Genomic DNA, 8036 nt, shown 5'->3' on the forward strand with positions numbered 1-8036 from the left:
AGTCTTGCCTGATCCCCTGTCCTCTGCACGCCCTCCGGGCCATGCTGGTGTCCCTCACTCCTGACCTGCAGACTCCTGTTCCCCGCCAGCCCTGCCAGAGCCCCAGCTGCCCCCATCCCACTCTGGTCGAAGCGCGGTGGATGCGGCGGCTCCAGCTCATGTTCACAGCATGGGCTGGAGGAAGGAAAAGGAGAGGCCTCTGGCAGGGCCCTGGGCTGTGGCTGCCATGCCAGGCAGCCTGGTCATGGCCCCCCACCCCCACAAACATGGTCACCCTGGTGCCACCACCCCGGGCATGCAGCTCTCCCCCACCCCCTTCCCCTGCTGGAAGGGGCAAGCGCCTTCCCACTGGCCGTCTGCCCTGCTGCAGCTCATGACCCTTTGAAATATTCTTGTGACCCACTGGCTGAGAAACACTGTTTTAATGGTCCCTTTGGGGATGGGGTTGGGCTGGTTCCCTGGGGCCTTGGGATTATGATTTTTTTATTTTATTTCCCCGAACGGGACAAGTCTCCCACACATAGCTCCTGGTGGAAGAATGCTGGGCCCTGCTCTCCTCTGAGGTCATGGACCTTTTCATTCCTAAAATAGTTACCGCAGCTTGTGGGGGTTGTTTGGGAGAGTGCCCAATTGGTGGGAGAGGAGGCAGGACATAGTCCAGCCCACAGTGCTGGCTTGGAGGAGTTGGTATTTTGTTTCCATTGCATCCCCTGACCCTGGCTGTGAGTTTTAACACCTGATCCACAGACAGCCCTCCTATTCATTGAGATTTGTGAGTCTGCATGTTGGCAAGTGGCCCTTTGAAGTACTGTTCTCTTGTCCCTGTGGTGCCGAATCCCAATGTAGAGGCCCAAAGCTGCTTACTGCTGAACAGTTACTATTCAGTGATGCACGTGTGTTTTAACAATGCCTGGAGTGTCTCCCTCTGACAGTAGCTCTCCAGGGGTATCCCTGGTGTAAGATGGCAGTTTAATTTGTCATAGGTAAATATACTATGCGGTTGGAATCATAGTTGTTTGGGCAGAGAACTTGGACGCTTTGTTGTTCCCACGGTCTCAGAGCCTCTCTGTCATTTATGGCATGTGACTGTTGGTTAAACCCTTGATGCTTAGCTACAGCTTCAGAAGATGTGGAACTAGGCTTGCATCGGATGCATCACCCTTATTAATGGCAAACCTTCTGTGAGGTAACAGCTAGGGCTTGTTCACTGCTGCTAAGGGATGGACTAGTCTTCCAGAAGACCAAGGGATTAGCAGACAAGATGCTTTTTCCCCCTCTGCTATCCCTTGGTAGTAAAGGCACTTTGGATGTCACCTGAATGCCTTGGTTTAGCCTGCTCACAGGAAAGGGGAATGAAGAGGTCCATTAAGGACCACACTCCTGTCCAGTGACTCCTGCTCTCCTGGGGTTGGCTGAGGATGGCTGTATATGTATACCTGCCATGATAGCCAATATCTTGCTATTTTTTTAATGGATTTCTTTCTGATTAACCTAGGAGCAGTATTGGCGGGTTTTGGAGGCAACTCATGGGAGTAGGTATCTGTGTACTTGTTGCATATTGAACCGGGGACTGGGACCTTCTGAACTCCTACAGCTTGAGCTAAAAAGTCAAGATGCTTGAACTGGAGTTGTAGCAGGCTCATATCCTCCATGATTTAGGCCCAGAAGGAAATCTGTAGAATGCACATGCCCTTGGATTACCCAGAGGCCAGCACATTTTAGTAGGGAAGCTGGGTTTAGCCCTATGCAGGCTGGTGACTAGGATCTAGGGAATTCTACATAAATGTATGTGCTTGCTTTTGGGGGGATCAGTAGGTCACTCTGTTCTATAATACTTGGTGATCCTTGGGTGTGAGGTCATGTAGGACTGCAAGCCATGTATCTCATTGCCTTCTTTATCCCATATCTCCATGCAGTGGCCTGTAGTGAGATACTAATTGTATTTGGACTAGCTCAGAAGATCCTTTTATTGAACAGAAAGAAATGAAGAGGTGTCCTTTTTCCATGCCAACCTGTGCCTCATTTGCTACCTTCTCATTCTTCATCTTCCCCTTTTAAGTTCACCCCTGAGACACTAAACAGTGAAAGCAGCAATCATTTTAATAATTAGAAAAGGATGGTGGCAGATTTCTACTGCCAGGCTCCTCAGTTCAGGCTATCCCCTCTGTTGGACTGTTAACTCCTCTTGGTACAGCTTGACTGTGCTTCATGTCTTGTACAGCACCTTGCACAATAAACAACATCCTTCAGAAGGTGTCTGTTCTCAGACCTTGTCCTTTAGCTTCCCTGACAGGGTTGTTCTTGGTGGAGCACAGAGGACAAAGCATCTGAAGGATTAAAGAGCTGGTTACTGCAGATAATGGTTATTTGCGCTGTCTCCCTTGCTTCTTCCTGGTGCCTCTGATAAAATATAGAACTCTCCTGCCGCTACTAATGGGTGGCTAATGGATCCACTATATTTCCTGGTGGGGAGGGCTTTGTCAGGCAGAGCAGGGTGAAGGAGAAGCTAATTTATATCATAGAAATAACTCTCCCCTTGCTTCTCCCAACATGCATAATTCCTTTTAAATACTAAATCCTCAGCCTGATGTTATATGTAGCCTAGTTCAAAGTAACCTGGAATAAGTAAAAGCAGCCCCACTTGCTGGACAATGACCGTTCAGTAGAGAGCCCCAGTGCTCTGTATCCTTCCCCTGTGGAACTGTTGCAACCCTCTGTGGATGGGGTGCAATGGGGTGACATTTTCAAGAACGACTTAGTAGCCATAGATGCGCTTTTAGTAGGAACTGGGCCCTCTCTGAATATCAAGACATGCTGAAAGCCCCTCTGAAAATTTTCTCTTTGGTTGCATAAGGGCCTAATTCCCTCTGTTAGAAGTCAGCGGCAGGTTGGGTTTCTGTTTTGGCGTGTGGGGGTGCCATTTGACTTTCCTGGGGGCAGGGTAAGGCCTCTGGTGTTGGAGTCAGCAAGAAGCCACAACAGTAGCACCCAGTGATGGGGAGGAGTTTCCCTGTATCTGGAATTGGTGCTGGTGACCTTTGGCTGTTGTGTTTAAAGCAAGGATGCAACATGGGACACAAACCACTGTGGCAGGAAAGTAACGGGAGACATACTGGGCTTGTCTACACAAGATGCTTACTGAGCAGTAGCCTAATAACACTGCGCAGTAGCGTGCTGGTCAAAAACTATGCTAATACGCTACTGTGCAGTGTTATTAGGCTACTGTGCAATAAGCATTAAAAAAAACCCCTGTGCACTGGTGCTACTGCGCAGTAGTGCAAGTTACTGCACATTGAATTAGTACTTGGTTAACCAAATAGTAAATGTAATGCACAGTAACTGGGGTACACTAATGAACATATAGACGCACTCAGTGACAAGTGAGAGGAGCAAAAGGATGCATTAAGTACTCCATTAACTGTACTTACATCTGTTGCAATTGCGTTTCCACAGAAAGTGCCCAGATGCCACAGTGATGGACAAGTAGATACACCCTGAGAGAGAAATGTGGTGAGCTTCACAGGATCTTGGATTTTAGCAGGGAAGAAAAAGTGGGGAATGACTGTGTATAAATACAGAGAGAAATGGAATGGATTTAGCTTATATTATTCCTAAATAAGGGAGGGGAGACCCAGGAGATTGGCAGCACAGGGTTGGATATGATCTGAAAGAGAAATTGATGTGGATCAAAGGTCCAAGATACATTGGGTGCTTAATGAGTATATTGGCCTGTCAAGTACATGGAGGCAGTTCCTGTTACTCACAGAATTAGATGGGGCATGAATTTGGCTCAAATGCTCATAACAGGACTCTGCAAGGCCGGGCAATGTCTTGATGTGCCCAATTAACCCAGTGGATTCTTGTTTTCTTGATTAACCCTTGTCCGCTGACGGCTGGCTTTTCAGCATCTCGCAGCGTGCAGGCAAGGCCCATCATTTTGTCTAAATGTTCCATCCTAAAATGTCTCCCTCCTTGCTTGTGACATTTTAATTATAGCATGCTTAGCACTTTTCTTGCTCAGCACACTTCACCCAATCACACGGGGCACAAATTCATCACAGGAGGAGGCATAAGACATTCATATTATTCAGAGCTGGAGCTGTGGCATTAAATAATTAAAGAGCAATAAAATATTTACAGAATTAGATAATAGCCAGGCAGAAAATTCACCAAACCAGGGAGCAGCTGCCTAGAAAAGAATGGAAGGGCCAGAGAGACTTTCCAGGTAAGATTTGAAATGCACAGAGAAGCACGTACAGAGAGACTTTTCAGGTAAGATTTGAAATGCACAGAGAAGCACATGAAGTGCAAACTGCAGAGGTAAAGACTCCCGTGCCATCAGTGGTGGGATTGTGTAGAGAAGGGAATCCGGGCAAGGAGAAGAAGAGTGGTGGTGGGAGCCAATGGATTGCTGCTGCCCAACTTCTGAGAGTTCACAAGCAGTCTTTAAAGGTATCAAAAAGAGTCATGGTTGGTATGTGTTGGAGGCATCTTCTCATTCTCCTCCTATTCTCGTACACACATCTTGAGGCGCGATGGTGGTCTTGTCCAATGGGCTAGCCACGAGGTGCCAGGAGAATGAACCTACCCCCAACCCTGGGCAAGACATTTCACCTCTCTGCATCTGTTTCTCTTTCTGCCCTGTTCATATGTTTAAATCATGAGGTGTTCCAGGCACCTACTATCTCCCTTGCTCTGTGAAACATGCAGCAACTAACAAAGAATAGCCCTGATCTCAGTATGGCTATCTAGGAGTTGCTGGACTCTGAATAGCATGGCTGTGGGATCACTGGAAAGGTCCTTTCATGGACTGAAAAATGGATAAACAATAGTCAACAAAGGATAGGACTAAATGCTCATTTTTCACAGTGGAGGAAGGTAGATAGAGGGTTGTCCCAAGGATCTGTTCTGTTGTTTGACATACTCAGAAATGATCTGGAGAAGGCAGTGTACAGCAAAGTGACAAAAGTTTGCAAATGGCACAAAATACTTCCAGGCGGTCAAATCTAAAGCTATTGCTGAAGAATTACAGAATGATCTCATAAAGCTGAGTCAATAGGAAATAAAGTGGGAGATGAAAATGTAGGTAAGTGCCAAGTAATGCATGGAAGCGACCCTAACTGTACATATTCGGTGATGGGCTCTGAATGAGCCGTTACTACTCTGGAAAGAGATCATGGAATCGACTGTGACTTGTTTTCTGAAAACATCATTTCAGTGTGAGGGTCATCACAAAAGCAAATAATCTGTTAGGAATCATTAAGAAAATAATTGAAAACAGAACAGAAACCATCATTATACCACTCTATGAAACCAGGATGCACCAGTATCTTGAACACAATACACACTTTTGGTCACCCCATCTCAAAAAGGACATTGTGACCTGGAGAAGGTGCAGAGAAGGCCTGCAAAGATGACCATATGAGGAGAGACTGAAAAGAAAAGGCAACTGGGATGTATGTGGATATGGCATCTGTTCATCAGTGAGTGATGGTGGATATTGCAGCTATTTTACTGGCAGGTTCATTTTCTCTTGTGGCTGTAGAGACCAAAGTTAGACTTGCAGGTCCTACCACAGTGGTCACACGTGTACATGTCAGTAGGGGATACTGTATTGACAGGCCGTTCCTTATAACCCAATAACCCATGACTGCCCCTTCCATGCAGTGCCCATGCAAGCAGCAAAGATGGAGTGTCCTCTCCATTTAGTTTTGGCTACAGTGGGCTGGGCAGTTGATATGGAAATGCTTGAGTTGCCCATATATCAATACCCCCTCTTGGCCTAGCTGGTTGATCCCAAAGGAAAGGCAGAAGCCAGTACATTTGGAGCCAACTTGGCTGCAGGAGCTGCCAGTACAAAGAACTTAAATCCATCTGCCTCTTGGGGATCCACTCCTAGACTGGTTGCCAGAGCCCAGTCCACCCTGTCATACCATCCCCCTTTTGGTGGCATTTCCTTCACAAAGGGTAAGGACTAGTACCCCCTTCTATGTTGCTCCTCCACCTGAAGCTGTTGGCACTATAGAGGTTACTAAGCTATTTCCTTCCGCCCAGCTCTCGGCATTGTGTTTGTTGTCATAATGGTATCAGACCTGGCCTGGTTTGAACTGACCCCTAACTGGGATGAGGGGGTGGTATGATGTAGATCTTTATGGGATAGGGAATGGAAAAGGGAATCGGGAATTGTTTTTTGCTGTATCTCATAATGCAGGGGCTAAGGGGCACCCAATGAAATCATAAGGGGAGCAGAAAACCTTTCCTTTTATGCAATGTATATTTAACATGTGGAATTTATTGCCCCAGAACATGTGGAGGCCAGTAGTATAGTTGGGTTCAAAATGGGATTAGACAAATTTATGGAGGATGGGTTTATTAGGGGTTATTAAACACAATGGTCAGGGATGTAACTTATTTGTGGTAAGTGGGAGGGCATCTGGGGCTGGATTGTTCTACATCAGTGGTGCCCAACTTTTAGGCCATGCAGGCTGGATGAATGGCACAAGGTCAGTCTGCAGGCTGGATCAGGCCCCACATACCCAAAATAGGCCCCACTCCAGCCAGGTCCCTGAAACTTGGATCAGGCTTTGTGCTGACTGTATCCGTCCCTGCATGCCTGGATCAAGACTGTCACAGGTCCAGCCCTGTGATCTAGCACATAGAATCGTATTATCTGGCAATCAAGGCTCCCCATGGGCCTGGAAATTTAGCAGCAGGGGGCTCTAATTAAAGCTACTGCCCCTACCCTGTTGCCAAGTTTTTTGGACGTATGGGGAGCCTCACGGGGGCTGCATGATGCAGCTTCATAGCTGGATCTGGCCTGTGGACCAGGAGTTGAGCACCCCTGCTCTACATGTGCTCTGTTTCTTAGATTCTTTTATCTGCCACTGTAGGACATGGCATGCTGGGCGGGATGGATCCTCATTCTGACCTGGACTTGTTGTTCTTGTGTTAATTAGGGAAAGTTGGGAGACCCTGGAGTTTTTTTTCCTCCCCTCTCATCCTCCAATGTAGAGAAGTGAGGAGAACTCAATATGTGTCTGCTCCTGTGTTACTTGGGGATCTGTGTGAGTGTTATGACATCTGCTTGCTAGTGGATGCCTGATCAAGTTAGACTGAGCCTTGCATTTTAATCTCGTTTATAGTTTTGGAGAATTTTTTTTTTGTCATCCGTAAAAAATGGGACTCTTTGTATGTATGCAACTTATTATTAGGTGAGTTTCATAGGCAGGAACTGCTCAGGGAGACTAGTGTTTGATGGGAGTGACTTCAGACCAACTTGTCTGAGGAGGGAGGGAAATGGTATAAATGAATGAAAAAATTGTTTTTTTCCATCCTGGTTGTGAACTGTCCATTTAGTGTTGTACTTCACTAATACGGCTAGACCAGGATGTGGATGAAATAAGTATATAGCTCTTAGATCCGGTTTGATTTTCACTGCTGTTTCATTGGGTATTTCCAGGTTTGAGTAAGATTTCTTTTGCTTCTGTTTCAAGGTGTAAGCATTTTTCTTAATTATGCAGTGTAACACGTAAGAGTGAATTCTAGGCCTGTGCGAGTCAGCAGCGATCTGATTTGGCTTTGGATCCAGCCGCTTTGGATGACCGCGATCTGATCCGGAGCTCCGGATTGGTTTGCCGCTTTGATCTGGCTGAAGCAGCTCCAAAGCTTTGGAGCCCCTTCGGAGATTCGGCTACAGGTTATAATGGGGGATGAATGAAATATCTATTACTTTGTTATTTTAGCTCCGATTTGGGTGTAACTTACAGGAATGGTAGCCTCTGCTGAGAGCATGAAGCCGATCAAGTTTTAAGAAGATCAGTGCAGGGGCTTGGGGGGAACTGCACCCCAAGCTGCTGACAGGCAAAACTCGTGATGTGGGTGGGTGCTTGGGCAACTGCGTCTGTCTTGGGACACAGGGGGGTAAAATGTAGAACACGCCTGGGTGCTGGGCCCTGCCAAGCCACGAAGCCTGCCAGCTGTGTGTGTCTCGCTGGGGGAGTCTGTCATTTGGGGCCCTGCACCCCAAGCTGCTGACC

The sequence above is a fragment of the Alligator sinensis genome, unplaced genomic scaffold, assembly GCF_000455745.1.
Source record: "Alligator sinensis unplaced genomic scaffold, ASM45574v1 scaffold584_1, whole genome shotgun sequence".
In the NCBI taxonomy this organism is placed as follows: Eukaryota; Metazoa; Chordata; order Crocodylia; family Alligatoridae; genus Alligator; species Alligator sinensis.